Source organism: Rhamphochromis longiceps, linkage group LG3, assembly GCF_057381845.1.
Source record: "Rhamphochromis longiceps isolate RC_006_pf linkage group LG3, R_longiceps_female_GT1.1, whole genome shotgun sequence".
In the NCBI taxonomy this organism is placed as follows: Eukaryota; Metazoa; Chordata; class Actinopteri; order Cichliformes; family Cichlidae; genus Rhamphochromis; species Rhamphochromis longiceps.
This window is the reverse complement of record NC_140559.1, coordinates 70,799,274-70,816,704: the sequence shown is the minus strand read 5'-3', so window position 1 is coordinate 70,816,704 and position 17,431 is coordinate 70,799,274. Positions and strand designations below refer to the sequence as shown.

At 41.0% G+C, this 17,431-nt stretch overlaps 1 long non-coding RNA gene across 2 annotated transcripts in view; it reads left to right on the top strand.

The window, feature by feature from the left end:
* Positions 1 to 1,004: 1,004 nt before the first annotated feature.
* Positions 1,005 to 17,431, top strand: part of LOC146676622 (uncharacterized) — a 148,754-nt gene continuing 132,327 nt past the window's right edge. For both annotated transcript variants that reach the window (XR_014910561.1, XR_014910560.1), the window contains exon 1: positions 1,005 to 1,960. This is a non-coding gene — a long non-coding RNA (uncharacterized LOC146676622). The remainder of the gene's footprint in view (positions 1,961 to 17,431) is intronic.

Genomic DNA, 17,431 nt, shown 5'->3' with positions numbered 1-17,431 from the left:
AAGCATCCAGCAAAGTGATAACTGTCCTCTGCCCACTAAGTAGTGACTCTACAAAAGATTATTTTCAATATCATCTTTATATTATATTTAGTTATTCTCCAGCGCAACAATGTAAGGAGCTCTGTGATTGGTTAGGAAAGGACAGACTGGCCACCTCGATTTTTCTTCACTGCACATTGATCCATAGCTTTGCTCTGTAAAGGCTAACAAAGTGCTTTTGCTTTACAAAGACATTCAGCGTCGGTATTCACTCTTTTAAAATGCCACTGAACACTGGAGTGAAATGGAGCCCTGATCCTCAGAGTTTTATTGTTGCTAACATTTCTTATAGATAGCACAGATAGTGCCCCACTGCAGTAATCACTCATGTCTAGATATTCCTGTTAAAAAGGAGTTTTTCCTCCCCACTGTAACATGGCAAACATAGCAAACGGATAATCCAGCTGAAGCTTCAGACAGCCGTCAGACAGTGAAACACTGCCATCTGCTGGACGCGAATAACAAAGACGCTGCTTTGACGGGTGAGGGAGTTTCAACAAGTCTGCAACGACTCAAGCATCAAACTACAGAACTATTCTAGCGGACATGGTGCTCTAATGACTGCTTCATTAACGCAGGTCAGAAAGGATCAAACATATCAATAAATCATAAAACACAAAACGTCTCTTATTGCCCAGGGCTCAGGAAGTGAGTGTGTTCCTTATAGCCCAACACGTTCTCACTCCCAACTCGTCAAACGTGTGACGCATGGTCAGGCTCCCTCTGCTTCACTTATGGACCATATGGACCACCAGGTAAGACCATTTAAACGGACAGCATTTATAGGATGACTATTAAAAGTCTGCGAGTGTCAGTAATGTTAATGTGGTTATGTTAGTAATACACCGAGTGCTAATATAACAGCTTTAAGATGCATTTGTAGATGTTATTACGTGTTTTACCGTCTTTATGGTGCTAGCTTAAAGTTACGGTGTAAACGTTAGCTTATATTGGAGGAAAGCTGTTACTGTTTAAACGATGTTAGCACAGAAATATTAGCTTCTGTCATGACTGATGAAGTTACTAGTTAATAAAGTTTCCAGTAAAGTGTTTAATCGCAGCCACAGACTGACAGCAAATATCTCGATTAGCTTCAGTGCATCTGTAATAAATATGTGCAAGTTTCAGTGCTTCGTTTAAACTGTATGATACTTATACTGACCCAGGGTCAGTGTAAAATACAATCCTAGCTGTGTGAACAAAGCCTGGCTGCTTTAATCCTGCATGACAAACCTCAGGATGCAGGTTATTATTACTCTTTCCTGCTGGCACACCTGTCACACCTGAGAGTCAGCTAGAAACTCACAGTGACGTGGACATCATGCAAAGACTGCCAGACTCTGTAATACTGCAAATGATCAGTGACTCAGGTTATCACTAAACTTTAAACGGCACCTCTGTGTCTCTGTGTGCTGAACATCTAGGATTGAGTCAGGCTGCATTGACTGTGGGACTTTAATGTGTTAAAAGCAGGTTGAAGACGGCTCAGAAACATTTGAAGATTAAAATTTAGCATTATGGCTGCTGGTGGTTTGTAAAGCCTCTACTCAGCTGTATTTTTGTTACTAATTTATGTTTGTTGTTGTTTAACACAGATTTCAGAAGAGCAAATATGCTTAATAGTTTAACTAGATTTCATTTGTCAGTGTGGGACTGCTGAGTCACCTGAAGAACTCATTTCATTCATTCTCCACATGATGTTCATTTACAGAAATGTTTCACAGGAACTGATTTCTCCCAAAGGGTGAACTAGTGTGTTTCCATAGATTACCTCTGTATGAATGTACTTCTTAAATGAAGGCAAGTGTTTGTCCTTTTTTGTTCCTCAGGTACAGTACGTGATATCAAGGGCAGGCGGTCATCACTGGGGGTAGACAAGAAGCAGACGTACTTCCAAGAGGGAGCTGCAGTGAGGTCAGAGGTCAGAATCTGAAACAGCTCAGGTTTATATTTTAGAGGTTATAAAAAATCAAAATGTATTATTTAAAGAAACCTTTAAATAATAGTCATAATTATGATTATTATAAGAAATATCAAACATTTAAGTGGATTTTCTGTTACACATATCGTGTTAGCCCTGCAATAAACTGGCAGCCTGTCTTTGTCCTGTATCAGCTGGGATAGGCTTCATCCTCCTGCAACCCTGAATTGGATACATTGTATTCCAATTATGTAATCTGATCATTTACAAACTCAAGGTATCTAATCAAAATGTAAGTGATGCCGCCCTTGACAGACAGGGAGATTTTATTCCTCAAAGACCATCATCCAGTCGAAGTACTAGTTGCCACGTGGTCAGTGTTCTCACAACCATTGATTTTATCTCACAACTTGTTTTCACCAAAGAATTTCAGTAAGTAAATATTCTTCAATCTCTTTTTCCCCCCAGTGTCTGCAGATCAGCATCAGTGTCCACGTGAAGAACCTAGTTATGTTGCCAGTGTCAACCCAACAAAAGGTACTTTACCTTCTTGTATATATTGTGATTCCTTTACTTTTATATTTGTTGTTATAGTTGAGTTAGGCAGGGCTTTTGTGCAGTCCTAAGAAACATACTGCCTAGAGTGTTTTTCACTTTGTGGAAGAGTTTCTTTATTTTTTTTCTGTTAGTGTGTGGAACTGAGGTGCTTCGTCAGGAGCTCCTTCAGTTGTTGGAGGATGGAGAAGAGGACGCAGCCATGACTTGTGAGACGTTGTCTGAGTCAGCTGCTACTCACTGGGCGATCAGAAACATGGTGTCCTTGCTAAAGTGGAAAGAGGCCAGGCCTTGTCTTATAGACAATATGTTAGCTACTCTGGATCCACAGTCACACCGTGTGTGTCAGTGTGGCAAACAAGTAGTTGTGAGGTGTCTGGACTGCCTGCCTCTTCCATTCCTTTGTGCTGACTGTGATATTGCAGTTCACACACGCTTTGTCCTGCACAGCAGAGAGGCAGTAACAGGAGGGTTTTTGCAGCCTTCATCAGAGTTTCACAATCCAATATGTACGGTTTTTAAGTCTTATGCATTTATTGCTATGTACTATGAGTGTGTGCTGTTATTGTATATTTATTGTGTATCATTTAATTTCCAATTCTTTTTATATATATTGTGTGTTTTTAATGTTAGTTCGGCTGTTGCCTGTGCAAAGACCAGACTGTGTGTGACTGCCCAGCAGGTAACGTTGAGGTTTCACCCGGTGCAATTGTGGCTCTTGTAACCATAAATGGTAAGTTGCTCTTTTGTCACACAGTACATACACAATAGATGTGTTTGCAGGTTTTAGTGCAAATTGTACATTGCTACATTGTTTTGAATTACCCTCGGCCCGCAGTATATGTGGGCACCTGTCAAAGGTCATTTGGATTTACCAGACCGCTTTGAAAACAACATGGGAAAAAATGAATGTCTTTGTTGAGCCATGACTGGATTTCTCCTTATCCTTCCTAAAGGCCGTTATAACCTTGCACTGCCAGTGGTGAGCTGCACCAGCTGTGGCCTAATGTGGTCCCCCTCAGTTAAGGACTTCCAGGGTGGTGGATATTGGCCTGGCACCTTAAATTTCTGCACCCTGTTTTCAATGGATGTCTTTCAGTCTTTCTATGACATTAAGAAGCTGCAGCAGGGATGTCACTTAAGGCCTTTGTCAAAGTGCTGGATGAACGAACAGCCCATTTTGGAAGGGTGAGTTTCTAAATTTGTCAAGTTTAAGGAAATTGTGCAAATCAATGTTTATGATGACTGTCCGTGAATATTCTGTTGTTTGTCCTCTACTTAAAAGACTGGCCGAATATCAGCTGATGCCTTCAGCAAAAGTTTCTTGGAGTGGAGTGCTGTAAAGTGTGAGGTGGACAGGATGTGCAAGGAGCCATGCTTTAGCTGCCCTGCCTGCACTCCAGACATGCTCGCCGTCTCAGTTGATGGAAACTGCAAGCTTTATCGCTTTCAATCAAATGCAAGGTACGTTATGCATTGTGTACATAAATCAAATATGGATTTGTACAAAAATTGTATTTTGATGTTTCTTTTCAAACAACTGTCACCGTGTTCGTTCAGCACTTCAGAGCAGGGGAACTTTGAAGGTGTCTTCATTGAGAAAGATGAGGAAGTTGCTGAGTTTGTGAAATACATCCAGAGACACACAAATGATGTAAGATACACATATATATCAGTGCTGTCAGCGTTAATCTTGTTAAAATGACGTTAACGCCATAACCATATACTCATACGTGTGTGTGTGTGGATACATATTTGGATGGGTGGATATTTATTTTGTTTTTCTCTTGGTGTTGTCGTAATACTATTTACTTGACTTTATCTTAATGTGTACTTCATTTGGAGTAGCTCACACTTGGATGTGCGAGGTATACTGCAGCTTGTAGTCTTGGATACGTTTAAGACATTTTGTTATAAGGTTGAATGAATTCAGCAGTCATGTATTGTGACCTCCTTTCTATAGATCAAATGGGGAGGTGCGTTTCAGGATGGGGCCGGTTCTACAGTTGGAGAAGAGGTGGAACAAGTAAACAGTTTCCTGTCTAGGGCGGCCATCACAACGAAGTACATGTCTAAAGCAGGTGTGTGTCTGTGTGTGAGATTCCACTCAGTCTCCTGCTCATTCATTCTTATTTGTATACTAACTGAAATGCAGGGCGAACAGACATGCTGAGCCTCCTGGCTTTGGGCTGGAACAAAAGGAAAGTGGAACAACTGGGCCGCACTTTGAGCCAGAGATATCTAAAGGTCATTTTTTCAACACCCATTTTAATGTGTGTGGTAATGGGGCAAAAACACCAGTACTCTAAAAATGTCCATATGAATGACATTTATTAATGTATTCTTAGATCATAAGGATCCTTAGAGAACAAGTGGAGAGCCTGAATGCGAGCAGAAATGAGCTGGGTGTGGATGACGACACACTGCAGCAATGGGCTGAAGGTGAGTCTCAATATAATGCACTCGTGTATAACAACAGGACCCACCATGGCCTCATTAAAGAACTTAGAGTTAAGATCTTTCTGACAGTGTCAACAAACAATGAAAAATAAGCTTGTAAAAGCAGAATTGATGGCAGAGTTGTTGCGTTTGATCAAATTGGATTGGACCTGGGTTGAAGTGATGTCGTACTAGTTGGTTTTATAAAGCTGAACACCAACATACTTGTTATCTCATGATAATGCAGCACATGAAGGCTCCAGATGTCTTATAATGAATATCATCAAGTCAGTGATTACAGAGTCCACTGTAGTTTGGTGACTGTTACTCATCCTGTGTTCTGATTAATATTCCTCTCACTTAGAAACGGATCAAACTGATGGCAGCCTTGGAGCGTTGCAGGCACGAGTAGAGGAGCTTGTCGTCATCATCAGAGTGCGAACACAAAGTCTTTACAGACAAAATGGTGTCACAGTTTCTTTGAAACGGACCGTTTGATGCTCAGTTTGTACAGCTTGTACAGCTACTTTGTAAACAGAATAAAATCAGATCCAGGTTTGTTTAAGCTGGATGTGATTTGTTCTAGCAAACGAATTGATGAGTGTAGATTAAAATGTAAATATATACATTATGTGAAGGTGTTCCTTTTTATGATTATTTACAGATAGCAACAAGAGGCGACACAGAATTCACAAGGTCATCTTAGATGAGAAGAAACGCTTGGCGGCTGCTGTTGACGACTACAACAAGGAAACAAGCAACAAAGCAAATCGTATCCAGTGATGCCCTCATGCAGAGCGACGTTTGGCCCTGGCAGAGCACAAGTGAACGTAAGCTCTTGATTTCTAAATATCCTTTTTAAACAAACTCCCAGTATCTGAGCAGCAGTTGAATGTTTTGTTCTTGAATCATAATATGCTGCTATGTTTTCCCATCTGATGTTGTTAAACTGCAGCTGCTGCTGACCTCCGGACAAAGAGAAAGGTCTTTGAGAAGGTGATGGCTGTGAGGCGCCTGAGAGAGGAGGAGATGATCCTTTGCAGGGAGATGCAGCATCACTGGACAGTGTTGCAAATGCGATCTGTGGTGTTGGGGACAATCTCCTCAGACTGTAAGCACATCTTTTATTTATTTATACATTTGGTGATGAATTGATTGAAAATAATAGCAGATGCTAAAGTCTTACTGGATCTTTTACCTATATTTGGGTTGCTAGCTAACACTGCCTTCTCCCTTAAAAAAAGTTTAATTACATGATCCTAACTCCTTGTGTTTATGAGGTGAGTTTTTTTGTCTGTTTGTTTGTTTTACTTATATTTAATAGTTTTGTTGTTTTTCTAGCCTCCCTTGTTGGCATGTCGGAGGATGCACAGAAAGGACTCCATAGCCTGGTTTAAAAACAAAGTGAACTGAAAGCTGAAACGCTCAAAGTAAAGGACGTGTACAAGAGAATCCTCAGCCACCAACCACTCCTGGAAATGGACTCGGAGGAGGAGGAGGACGTTCCAGATGATGAGAGTGATTTGAGCACTTCTGATGAAGACTGATTGTGTCATCATTGATGTTATGTTTGCTAGAATAAAAAGTTAATCACATCTGTTTAATGTGATTTTTATAATGTCTGTTTCAGAAATTGCTTATCAACAGACATTTTACATGTTGAGAAGAAAAATGTAATTCCCTTGGTGCAGTTGTTTACCCTGAATCATTCTTTCCCATCTAATTTAATGACTCGTGTACATGTTCAGATACAATAACATCATTGAATTCATGGGATGCTTTCTGGGCTGCTCAAATTACCACAAAATGTAAAAGCACCAGGCAGCACACTCACAAGGACATGTTTTGTTCAGTGTTTTGTTGAAGAAATCAACAAGTACAACTGAGATGTTTGCTGTAGTGGTGTGTTTGTTAAGAAGCATGCCAGCACACTGGTGAACTGACAGTCCCAGAATGCACCCGAGCCAGTGACTCGCCCCAGAACAAATGACATTAATTATCTAGAAAGACAACCGTGATCAAAGACTAAGTAAAAGAGTAGGAAACAAAAGATAAGGAAAGGTACTGTGGGGTAGGAAAGAAAGGCCAGAGCCGTGCAAAATGACCTCCAGCAGGCCACAAATATGCACGTCTGTTCAAACGGTCAGATACTGACTCCATGAGGGTGGTATGAGGGCTCGACGTCCACAGGTGGGGGTTGTGCTTACAGCCCAACACCGTGCAGGATGTTTGGCATTTGCCAGAGAACACCAAGCTTGGCAACTTTGCCACTGGCGGCCTGTGCTCTTCACAGATGAAAGCAGGTTCACACTGAGCACGTGTGACAGAGTCTGGAGACATATTGGAGAACCTTCTGCTGCCTGAGTTGGCAGATGCTCTAGTCCTGGAGTCTGGGAGGAGATCCATCAGGAGACCATCTGCCACTTCATCAGGAGCATGCCCAGGTGTTGTAGTGAGGTCATACAGGCATGTGGAGGCCACACAGACTACAGAGCCTCATTTTGACGTGTTTGAAGGACATTACATCAAACCAGATGAATGATTCTGTATTGCACTGATCAAGGAACCAACCCAATAGGAGCTAAAGGCATCCTCTTCACATTACTTAACATAGTGAGTTTATACTATGTTTAATGTGCATTTTCTTCATCAGTCTAGAACATAACATGTTAGCGCTCCCTGGTTCTTTTTGGAGACAGATCCTGAGACAGCAGGCAGCTTTGGAGAACTCATGCCAGCTGTGGTCATTAAGGAAAACTTTGATTTAATATTGATTTCATGACAACTATCCTCAGGCACATATTCCTGGATATATACAATGACACGAGTAGACACTAACCCCCAGCAGTCTGGTGCTATGACAGCATAACTAAGGGCTGACCTGAACCAGCCCCAACTATAAGCTCTATAAAGAAGTGAAGTCTTATGCCAACTCTTAAAAGTCTTGACCATGTCCACCTCCAAAACTCATAATGGACTTTGGAGGTGGACAGCTATCAAGCTCCTCACAGAGGAGCAGCTTGACAGCTAACAGCTCCCAATTTACTTTAGTCCAAATACATGAATTCAAATTGAGGTGATAACTATTTATCAACAGTATGAATGTCTGTTCCCGTCCAACAAAGTTGTTACTACATACCATGTTGAGCAGGGCTTCCACTTGACTTTAACTTCTTCTTTGTCCTGAAAAACATGATATAAACAAACAATTAATTCAGAAAGACATGCAGGTTGCATACAAAAAGGAGCCTACAAACATTTGTGTACTGTTGAATGGCTCAATATATTATACAGTTAGTTTACAAAAACATAAGAACCACTACAATGCTTGTACTGCCAGCATCGAGTGCATGTCAGCAAAGCAACACTGCTTACATTGTGGCTCACAAGCTCCACTCCTTTTCATCAAAACCAAAATTTTATCTACATTCTGTTTTTTACACTTTAAATCCCAGTTAGGTTAAATATTACCAGTAGCTTTTCAGATAAAACAGTAATAAAGTCCTAATGGTTTCATAAATCTTCATATTTTTTTTCATATAAGCATCGGGGACAAGGCTGTCTTGCAACTGTTGAGGTCACTAGTGTGCGCCCTATTTCTTCCAGGATCACTCTTCATTTGTAGGTTTTAGTGGACTCCTACTACTGTGAAGTGGTTTTCATGGGACAGGGGCTTGTATTCCAAGATCTGGGAGATTGTAGAAATGAGCTGTGATGCCCTTCTTGCCATCTTTCCAGAAATATCAGTGATCTGGAAGCTGTTAGGCTGACTTACAGCAGCAGCACTTTCTGCACCTGCAGAAACTCCAGGACACATTTACTAACAGTGTTTGTTGCTGTGTGTGCTGCAGCTGCAGCTTTGAATTTTTTTTGAGAGCTAATATTTTGGCTATGGTGTCTTGTTATGAAATGTACAAGAGTAAGAGTGTTAGCATGTGTGTCAAAGCTACGTTTGACTGGGAAACTCAAAGCTCAATAACCTGTATCAACAACAATTCACTGCAGCCTGTGTAATATTTGATGCATCATAATTTATTCCAGTCTATCTTGCAAATACATGTTTGCGTTGCAATGTCATGCACAACACACACAACTATTAGAGCCTTAAGATCAAACCTGCATCATTCTTTTGGTCCACTGCAGTGTAGCAGTCAAACAAGGAGAAGTGAAGTGGCCCCAAATGGCCAGGATAGAGATCAGAGGGTTAATGCGTAAAATGCATAAAAATATTATTGATTACAGGATAATACATTAATGTTAATATCAACAATAAGCTTTTTACTCTGAAGTTACAAGTATAAACAATGCTGTTGCATTTACACTTAAATTTTTTACTATAAGTATGGAAACAAGTGAACAGCATTTTATAATAAGTTTAACTGGAATTCTGTACACTGAAAAACAAACAACAGATAAAAAACACAAACAAACAGCCAGTGCCTTCATCTGTCCATTAAATGTCAAACATCGCTTTGACCTGTAGTCTCTGCTCGTCAGCACATGCTTTTAAAAAGAGCTCCATGTCCTCTGCAAACTGAAAAACAAAGAGGAAGAAGTCCCTCTACACAAAAACACTGTGGATGACAGGCCAGGCAAACATCTATTGACCTGTTTGAATGCCTCCTCATCATGTGAGCCTTGAAGTTTTTTTGTAAGAAGACTAAGACCACAGTGAGGACGTTTCATTTTCATGGACTTTCCACAAGCCCCAGTTTCATTTAGCACAGAGGGTAGAGCACATGAATGTTCTACCCAAGATTCAGGAAATGGTTTAGATGCTGGAGACGAGACATGGAGAGGGAGACGAGGCTCCACGGAGAGTTCAGTGGGGAGCAGTCCTGAATGCTGACATGACAATAATTGCCTTGCCATATCCCCACGCTGTATGACTGTCATGTTACAGAAGGGCAGTGAAAGTGCACCGGCACATCATTTTGTCTGTAAGAGAGAAAAAAAGAAAAAACATGTAATTTAAATGTAGTTGTATAGAATGCAGTCAGTTTATCTAACAATCAGATTGTACATATTAACAAAAATATCCAAGCCGTCCTCAATAATGAAAGCAAAATGGTGTGGATCACAAGAGCTGTCAGGAAATGTGGTGAACAGGAAAAATATTTAATGAAAACACTTTTTTCTCTCGCTGATGAATGAACTGAACTGTACAATGTGAAAAATAACTTTTAAGTCAACAAAGACCTGCAGAGGTGCTGAAAAGAAGTGCATATTTATGACTTTAACTATGAGGTATATTTAATACCAACATACCTTTGAAAGGCAAAGCACTTTGAATGTGTCCATTTATATGCTGCTCAATCTTTGCCCTGACAGCAGGGCTGAGAGTGGGGCACAGAGGGCAGTGAAACAGCCAACACGTGGTGCATTCCTGCAATTCTGGCCTGGAGGCAGAACTCCAATTTGATATTTGCATCTAAAACAGAGAGAAAAACAGATAAACACCATATACACATTTAAGTTCAGGTTTTAGCAGAAATAACACGTTACAGTTAGCATGTAAGAGATTTGGGAGAAAATTCTTTACAAAAACATAATTTACAAGACACTTATTTGTGACATACGTATCTATTGACATATAAAAGACAACTGAACAAAGGCTAACTAACATCTTGGCAATAAAGCAGAATAAATAGAGAATATTAGTATTTATACATACATAAAACTCTCTGTGACGACCTTTACAATGTTTTTGCAGGTGGAATGAGAGATATGAATAAAGTGCAATATGCAGTAAATGGAACAATGTGCATTGATGTTACAGATCGTGAAAAGTAGTGAAGTGAATTTGTTCATAACAAGCAAAAATCAAATACGTTTGAAACTGACCACTAAATGCTAACCAGAGGTGTCAAAAGTGCACATTCTTACTAAAGTTTAGATGCCTCGGGGGTCTGACCGTTGTTGTAGCGCTAACAAAGTGCCAACGTAATCAGTGTAAGCAAACTAGATGATTCCTACAATTATATAATTATTAACGGCAAATTTAGACATGAAAGACTCTGTAACAACCTTTACGATCCACTTGCAAGGTTTCCACAGTCGATGGCTGTATCCCAATTCAGGGTCTGCAGCCTTAAAGTTCGCAGCCTCAACGGTCCATGAACTCTGAACATCTGAACTCTGAAGCATGAACTCTGTGTCAAAGATTCAAGTTGCAGTTATTTATATTTCCTATCACCTTAAATCTTCACTCAAAGACACTCAAGTATCTGTGACAGTGTGTATATAGATGTATCATATATAAGAGAGAAATATTGTTCTTTTAATATGTTGGCATTACTAAATGTGGCTCAGTGCTTACATATATGTGTAAAAAGCAAATGTACGAGCTGTGATAACTGTGTCTGATAGAATGAAGAGTAGACTGATAAATGAAATATTCCTTTATTGGGTGAGAAAATCAGACCATGTCATAACTGCTTTAAGTCACACAGAATAGACATCAGAGCCTTAAACAGGCTGACTTCTGCTAAATGGGTCAAACTGGGCAGAAAGTCTACAAACACATAACATCCTTATAGAATATGATGTAACACTATAGATCAACTTAGCTCAGAATATATAAAGCAAATAAACAATTACAGCAATATGATGCAACAAACACAGCAGTGCTACTGATCCAAAATACTCAAAGCTTCATAGAACTGAAACAAACATTTATTTTTAGCTCCATTCTGCTGCTGATACAGACTTTAGGTTTCTGAACATTAAACTTGTTGCTGCCTTTCATAGTGTGTAACTTGAAGGCCCTGAGTACTTTCTCCCACAATGGAAACACTGGAATGACAACATTATTTGAACATTACCTAATAAGACTGATTCAGGACAGACAGTTATGTTAAACTTTCCTAGCAGTCCTTCACAAACAGGGAACAGTCTGTCTATTCTCTCCATCTGTCAGCTGCTGCTGGCTCTTCCTCCTCCTCTTCCTCACACACTGCTGAGTTTGTCCTGGTGGATCATCAGGGCTGCAAAGCCTCACAGATGATGTGCAGCAGTGGGTCCCTCAGTCTGTCCTCACTCTGGACACTTGCAGTCGTCACACATGGAAATCAAATGTGTGATAAGCTGCAGGATTCAAACACAAGTGTGACTTATAAACACATGTTCATACTTTTATTCCACAATCAGAGAGAAAGAAACAGAGAGAGAGTGCAGGACCATAGCTGGACTCGCCATCGGGCATACCGGGCATTTGCCCGGTGGGCCGCTGGCGATTTTTTGCTTTTATGGGCCGATCGATTTTTATTTTTTTTTTGGAAGGGTATAAATAATGAAAGGTGTTGGATTGGCCAATTGGTCATGATCGACTCTGGGCTGGACCAATTACAGCCGAGGAGGGCGGATGCACCCTCCCCCTTGTTTAGCAATCTTATAGATGAACTAAAGAAAATGGAGAACAAAAAAAGGAAAGAAGGTGCAGAAAAAATTAGGGCCAAAAAGAAACAAGCCCTTCAGGCAGACGCTGCCAAATGTGTAAAAATAACTGAATTGTTTGGCGGTAGCTGTGGCATAGCTTCCACAGATTTAGCAACATCAGCAAGTGGTGGAGGCCAGCAGGTGGATAAGGGAAAGGGGAGGCAAGAGGAGGAGAGACCCGAGGCGGCCACCGGTCATAGTGGCAGAGGAACTGAACTTCAGGTAAGAAGTTATGACCTGCTGTCTATCTGTGTCAGATATAAACCAAGTTTAGTTGTAGTTTGTTTTCGTTGTGCTGACTTTTTACAGTCGCTTAGAATAACTGGTACTAGCTAGCATGACGGAGTTTATATACTGCTGGGCGGGTGCTATGAAGTTACTGATAGTAAATTTTATTTTATGCTTAAGGTTAGTTTCTCAAACTCCTCAAAATCTTAACAAATTGTGCCAATCCTTACATGTTGCACCAGGCTGATTTATCATCAAAAGTGGAGAAGTCTGTGACAGAGGAGACAGAAGAGCAGCAGAGAGAGATGGAGCAAGAGAGAGAAATAAAAGAGCAGGAGATGGAGATGGAGAGATGACTTTATGTCATCCATGAGGGATGCATTTGACATATGTTTCACATATTATAGCCCAACAAGTTACTTATAGCAATTTAAATACGAGCAATCACTTTTTGGCAGACAATCACTTTTTGGCACAACACCGGCTATTTTTTGTGTTTCTTTTTATCGCTCTGTAGCTGAGTTCAATTGAAAGCCTGCATGCGCTAGTACCTCTTGCCACAAGTTCCCAGAATCCTTTGCGGTTTTTACCCCTGAATGACGTCACATTTTTGGTGGGCCGGTCTCTAGTCAAAATGCCCGGGCCGATTTTTTGTCCCAGTTCAGCCCTGTGCAGGACAGACAGACAGGTGACAGTCTCAGGTGTATACACTGCTACACAACAGCACCAGAGAAGGAGGATTTAGTGTTTGTGTTATTACGAGTGCTAAACAAGAAGAGTTCCAGATGGTGCAGTGGACACATGTGTGACTGCTGTGATTAAAGCATCTTTCTTTCAGCTTAACGAGTGAACCGTCAGCTCGTTCAAACACACGTTAAAGTCCGTTTGGCTCGACACCACCGAACAGAGGCAGCAATATAACATAGCTAACATTAACAGTGCAGTGAATCCTGCTTGTGCCGTGATATTCAGGACTGCAAACCGAGCAGCATCACTGACTTTCAGCTTGTTGTGTTTGTGGATAAATGACTGACTTTAATTATCCACAAAATCATCACATTCTCTGTAGGATTAAGGTCGACTATTGAACAGCGTATATTTTAAAGTAAAGGCTTTAAAACCAAGTAAACGCTGAAAGTACAAACATCACTAATGTCACATAACTTTGCCAACATGTGGCCAACAGGAATGTTTTAATGTTCTTCATTATTAAACATTTGCACATAAATAAGTGACATAATATTCAGTACTTACTTCTGAAAGTTTACTCTTCAGCCGCCCCTCTTCCGCCGTTTTCTTTCGGCAACATTATCCACACCCACCGCCGCGCCGTTCTCTCAGAACTGAAGAAACTTCTTGGATAAAACGTCTTCAAGAAATTTAAAGCAGTTCAGACGCTTTTCTTTCCCAGCTCCTCAGACTGTCCACCCTGTTAGCTTCGTTAAGCAGCCATGAAGAGTAGAAGGCCAAGTATGAGTTTCAAACAGTAAACACATTTATTTTTAAACCCTGCAAATAAACAACATTAACATCAAAAGTTTTACATTTCCTAAATTTATCCCACAATCTGAATATAACACCCACTTCCCTACATTTGATCTGCTGTGTTAAATATGATTAAGAACAGAATGCAATCATTTGCAAATCCTATAAACCAGTATTTTAAACAAAGTGAGAAAATGAAACATTTAAAGAAAAATATTAGCCCATTTTGAATTTGATGGCAGCATCCTCTCTCCAAAAACTAAAGGCTTTACGATGTTTAGTGCTGGACCATGTTGGTTAATGTGTAAACTCAACAGTTTCCATTTTGATTAACCTGACCAACATCTAACATAGAACACCTTTGAAGTGGACCTCGCACCCTGTGGATAACTTCAAACACGTCGAGGTCTTCAGAGGCTGAACTTTGACCCAGCATCACAACGAGCGCCATAAACACTTGTTACGGTTATTAGAAGGAAGCCAGCCTTTAGACATCCCCACAACGACATCGTGACCAAGGGTCTGTTGCATGATTTTTAACATGGCTACAATGTGTCGTCTGCTGAGTCATCGTTTAATACAACAACGTACTGAAAGAGAGCATTCAGCATCTGACTGAGCTGGACTAACCTTCCCTTTCAAAAGTGAAAACTGCAACATAAAACTGGAATACAACCAACTTCTAATGAAATGTAACATTTTATAACATGAACACAGATTCCAGGTGAGCTGTGTCTTCCAGGACTGGATTTACCAGAACAGGTATGAGGACGGTGCCTGACGGGCATGTACGAGCTGGAGTGGATCCCAGCTAACACAGGGTGAGGAGACAGACGACCGTTCACGCTCACACTTATTCACCAGTTAACCTAACCCCACTACCTGAATGTCTGTGAACTGTGGGAGGAAGCCAGAGTCCCCTGAGAGGACCCACACAAACACGGGGAGAACATCCAACCTCCACAGAGACTCTCTCTGCACTAAAAGCACAAAATAAAAACCACACCGTCATGTAATTCAAGAAACTGGTCTTAAAAACAGTTAATCTAACCCTAATCTAATATGTCCACATGGAGCCCGTGTTAAGGTCCGTACTGGGCTAGAAACATGATGTGGAACAGCTGACCTGTAGATCTGCTCAAGAACAATCGTCACAGTCTGATCACAGTCAGTCCCACGTCTGCCATGTTCTCAGCTTCCTTTAGTACAGGTAGCTTTAATGATCATTTCAAGTGTGGTTGTTTCATGGAAACAGAGAGCAGACTGCAACATCTGTGACAGCCACCTCTAACACTCTGATGGACGTGTGGACAGCAATGCTGCCTTGAACAGTACCGATGTTTCAGGGCTGATGACGTTTTTGGGAGGGACATCTACATCCTGACATATCAAGGTTACTTTACTTTTACGTAAATTTGCTTTACAGAAAAATAATAGCATTTGTCATCCCTTCACAAACACACACATCGATTTAAACCTGACAGACACACATTTGGAAATTAGACGCGATTAATCAAATCAGAAAAACAGTTATTAGTTATTAAGTTTAGTGACGGCAGCAGGGACAAAGCTGCTTTTATAAGACTTTGTCCTGCATCATTCTCATGATAAAACAGACTCAATGGCCCCAAGATATTTATATGACTGCACTTGCTCAGGTTTGTCCGGATTTCAAACTGTTCTAAAAGTCTTTTGATTCAAATCTGGGGCTGTGTTATTGAAAGCAGCAGAGAAATCGATGAACTGAAGTCCTTTACTCTCTACATGTTTGACAATCAGGTGAAGTAGAATCAAAAGCGCGTCCTCCACTCCTCTGTTGGGCTTATGTGCAATCTGCATTGAATCAAGCTGAAGTTCAGTGTCTTCCATAATCACATTTCTGATGATTTGTTCAAAGACTGAGGTGAGGGCAGCAGGCCTGAAGTCGTTTAGAACTTTTGGACGACTAGATTTAGGACCAGGAACCACGACAGCTTCTTTCCCAAGAGAGGGCATGAACGATTTATTCAGAATAACCTAAAATATAGGACTGAGTTCTTGAGCACAAGTGTAGGAGCCATATGAGTTGTTCCTTTTTGTTTTGGATTAAGAGGGTTGGTTTAAATGCACACCTTGTATTGGTGCACGGGTGTGGGGCGTGACTCGTGGGCGTGTTAGGTGATAAATGTGGTTGCACTCACCTGTTCACCGCACCTGATGAGCAGAAAGGTCGGGTGAGCATGAGGGGAAACCTGTTGACCCCAGCTTGAGTCATTGTGATGCCTTTTTGGCTGTAACTTGATGTATGCTTTATGCACTAATTGATGCCATAGGCCGATGTTGTAGTTTGGTGTAGTAATTGGTGTAATTCGTTGTGAGTTGCAGTCATTGTGTTTGTGCAGTCTGTGCATTTGTTTAATAGTTCGATGAGCCGTTTGGAATAATGCCGCCCTCTGCTGGACAGATATCGTGTTGTCCCTGAGTCCTTCTGATCCTCAGCACTTTCTATCAGGAGACAACGCACTCAGGTCCCATCTGACGTTGTTCACTTGATGTTCTGAAGCCCAGTACGGACCTTAACACGGGCTCCATGTGGACACATTAGATTAAATGTTTTTTAAGACCAGTTTCTTGAATTACATGACGGTGTGATTTTTATTTTGTGCTTTTAGTGCAGAGAGAGTCTCTGTGGAGGTTGGATGTTCTCCCCGTGTTTGTGTGGGTCCTCTCAGGGGACTCTGGCTTCCTCCCACAGTTCACAGACATTCAGGTAGTGGGGTTAGGTTAACTGGTGAATAAGTGTGAGCGTGAACGGTCGTCTGTCTCCTCACCCTGTGTTAGCTGGGATCCACTCCAGCTCGTACATGCCCGTCAGGCACCATCCTCATACCTGTTCTGGTAAATCCAGTCCTGGAAGACACAGCTCACCTGGAATCTGTGTTCATGTTATAAAATGTTACATTTCATTAGAAGTTGGTTGTATTCCAGTTTTATGTTGCAGTTTTCACTTTTGAAAGGGAAGGTTAGTCCAGCTCAGTCAGATGCTGAATGCTCTCTTTCAGTACGTTGTTGTATTAAACGATGACTCAGCAGACGACACATTGTAGCCATGTTAAAAATCATGCAACAGACCCTTGGTCACGATGTCATTGTGGGGATGTCTAAAGGCTGGCTTCCTTCTAATAACCGTAACAAGTGTTTATGGCGCTCCTTGTGATGCTGGGTCAAAGTTCAGCCTCTGAAGACCTCGACGTGTTTGAAGTTATCCACAGGCTGCGAGGTCCACTTCAAAGGTGTTCTATGTTAGATGTTGGTCAGGTTAATCAAAATGGAAACTGTTGAGTTTAC